The following is a 3,128-nucleotide window of genomic DNA, read 5'->3' as shown; positions in this document are numbered from 1 at the left end:
TTATTTCATTTACATTTCCAATGCTATCCCAAAAGTCCAGATTTTAAAAGTTCTATAGTCTTTAAATATTCAAACACTTACAAATTCCATCTCTTTAAAATATTCGGTCTCTTTTAAAACTCAAAGTCTTTGTCAAATTCGAAGTCTCTCTAAAAGTTCAAAGTTTCTCAAGTACAGACTCCTATAAAACGAAATTGAAGTTAAATACTTTACTTCAGCAAGGAAGAAACATGGCACAGTCTGAACAAAGCAAACCCAAATTCCAGCAGTTTAAATAACCCAATGTCCCATCCTGGAGTTCACCCATAATCTCCTGGACTCCTTCAAAGGGCTTGAGTTACATATCTGACTCTGCTCTGCAGCACACACAGCTTGTTTTCTAGGCTCTGGCTGATCCTACTCCACTGCTGCTGCTGTCCTTGGTGATTGTCCCATAGTACTTACACCTCTAAAATCCTGGAGTCTCTTGCTGCAACCAAGATACACTTTTATCAATAGCCTCTTTTATATTCCCTATATGAACTCCAGCCCTGCTGCACAGGGGCAAGCCTCAGCTAATGTCCATGACTCCTTCACGTCTTCAAAACCAGTACAGCCTGGGAGATTCTTACACTACCAAGTTCAGCTGCTAGTGCAAGGTACAACCTTGGCATTGGCCACCTCTGAATATACAGTGCATATGCTGACTCAGAGGAAACATTTCCCAGGAGATTTCACCTCAATGATGATGATGATGATGATGATATGCTCTTCTTCTTTTATTAAAAACTTTTTGCAGGTTCTCTGTGAATTTCATATCATGCATCTCAATTCCACTCATGTTCCCCAACTCTAATATTCATCCTGCACCCTTGCAACCTCCCTGCCCTACAACAGAGAAAAAAAAAAAGATCTCATTGTGGAAACTGTAGTGTGTCACAGTAGGTTCCAGAGTAAACCCTTTATTCCACACTTCTTTGCTTGCAAATGTTCATTGCAATGACTTGCTGGTCAAGTACAAGGGCTCTGGCTTCTACTACTCTATTGATACTGGAGCCTCCCTGTGACTCCTTTCAGATATCCTCCTGTTGGCACTTGTCAGGGATGTCCTGTAGTTTTGGAAATATAGGAAGCCACCTTTCATGCACTTGTGCAGTTCATCAGCAGGGTATACGTTGGGATAGGCCAATTCACATCCCTGGATCTGGGCTTGGGAGGTATCTGAGCTGATCTAGTCTGTACTCCACTTCTAGGAGCTATCAGGATCCAGTAGTTGTTTTTGTCTCATTCCCTGTCTGAACCCCCTGGCTCTGGACTGGTGGTCTTTTCAGCTTGCTTTTTGCAGGGAATTTTAAGTTGCTAATCATTCAGATGTTTCTAGGTCAGAACACTGAGTGTAGACATAGCCTCTCTCATTCCTCCCTGCCACCTAGGGGGACACCACATGTGACAACACAGCCACACCTGCAATACTTCATGGTCTCTTCTTCTTTTTTTTTTTTTTTTAGCTTTGATTTATTTATTTATTTATTTATTTATTTATTTATTTATTTATTATTAGGTATTTTCCTCATTTACATTTTCAATGCTATCCCAAAAGTCCCCCATACCCACACCTCCAATCCCCTACCCACCCACTCCCCCTTTTTGGCCCTGGGGTTCCCCTGTACTAGGGCATATAAAGTTTGCAAGTCCAATGGGCCTCTCTTTGCAGTGATGGCCGACTAGGCCATCTTTCGATACATATGCAGCTAGAGACAAGAGCTCCGGGGTACTGGTTAGTTCATATTGTTGTTCTACCTATAGGGTTGCAGTTCCCTTTAGCTCCTTGGGTAATTTCTCTAGCTCCTCCATTGGGGGTCCTGTGATCCATTCAGTGGCTGACTGTGATCATCCACTTCTGTGTTTGCTAGGCCCCGGCATAGTCTCACAGGAGACAACTATATCTGGGTCCTTTCAGCAAAATCTTGCTAGTGTATGCAATGGTGTCAGCGTTTGGAAGCTGATTATGGGATGGATCCCTGCATATGGCAATCACTAGATGATCAATCCTTTTGTCACAGCTCTAAATTTTGTCTCTGTAACTCCTTCGATGGGTGTTTTGTTCCCATTTCTAAGAAGGGGCAAAGTGTCCACACTTTGGTCTTCATTCTTCTTGAATTTCATGCGTTTAGCAAATTGTATCTTATATCTTGGGTATTCTAAGTTTCTGGGCTAATATCCACTTAACAGTGAGTACATATTTTGAGAGTTCCTTTGTGATTGGGTTACCTCACTCAGGATGATGCCCTCCAGGTCCATCCATTTGCCTAGGAATTTCATAAATTCATTTTTTTAATAGCAGAGTAGTAATCCATTGTGTAAATGTACCACATTTTCTGTATCCATTCCTCTGTTGAGGGGCATCTGGGTTCTTTCCAGCTTCTGGCTATTATTAATAAGGCTGCTATGAACATAGTGGAGCACGTGTCCTTCTTACCGGATGGGACATCTTCTGGATATATCCTCAGGAGAGGTATTGCAGGATCCTCCAGTAGTACTATGTCCAATTTTCTGAGGAACCCACAGACTGATTTCCAGAGTGGTTGTACAAGCTTGCAATCCCAACAAAAATGGAGGAGTGTTCCTCTTTCTCCACATCCTCACCAGCATCTGCTGTCACCTGAATTTTTGATCTTAGCCAATCTGACTGGAGTGAAGTGGAATCTCAGGGTTGTTTTGATTTGCATTTCCCTGATGATTAAGGATGTTGAACATTTTTTCAGGTGCTTCTCAGCCATTCGGTATTCCTCAGGTGAGAATTCTTTGTTCAGCTCTGAGCCCCATTTTTTAATGGGGTTATTTGATTTTCTGGAGTCCACCTTCTTGAGTTCTTTATATATATTGGATATTAGTCCCCTATCCGATTTGGGATAGGTAAAGATCCTTTCCCAATCTGTTGGTGGCCTTTTTCTCTTATTGACGGTGTCTTTTGCTTTGCAGAAGCTTTGCAATTTTATGAGGTCCCATTTATCGATTCTCTTCTTACAGCACAAGCCATTGCTGTTCTATTCAGAAATTTTTCCCTGTACCCATATGTTTGAGGATTTTCCCTACTTTCTCCTCTATAAGTTTCAGTGTCTCTGGTTTTATGTGGAGTTCCTTAATCC

The 3,128-nt window shown here is 41.8% G+C and overlaps 1 non-coding gene across 1 annotated transcript; it reads right to left on the bottom strand.

Moving 5' to 3' along the window:
- Positions 1–1,326: 1,326 nt before the first annotated feature.
- LOC115031028 (small nucleolar RNA SNORA17) lies at positions 1,327–1,460 on the bottom strand. Its single transcript, XR_003836614.1, has one exon. It is a non-coding gene; the product is annotated as a small nucleolar RNA SNORA17 (small nucleolar RNA).
- Positions 1,461–3,128: the final 1,668 nt, after the last annotated feature.

Source organism: Mus caroli, unplaced genomic scaffold, assembly GCF_978045245.1.
Source record: "Mus caroli unplaced genomic scaffold, Mus_caroli_1 scaffold_6, whole genome shotgun sequence".
Lineage (NCBI taxonomy): Eukaryota > Metazoa > Chordata > Mammalia > Rodentia > Muridae > Mus > Mus caroli.
This window is presented reverse-complemented; position numbering and strand designations above follow the sequence as displayed.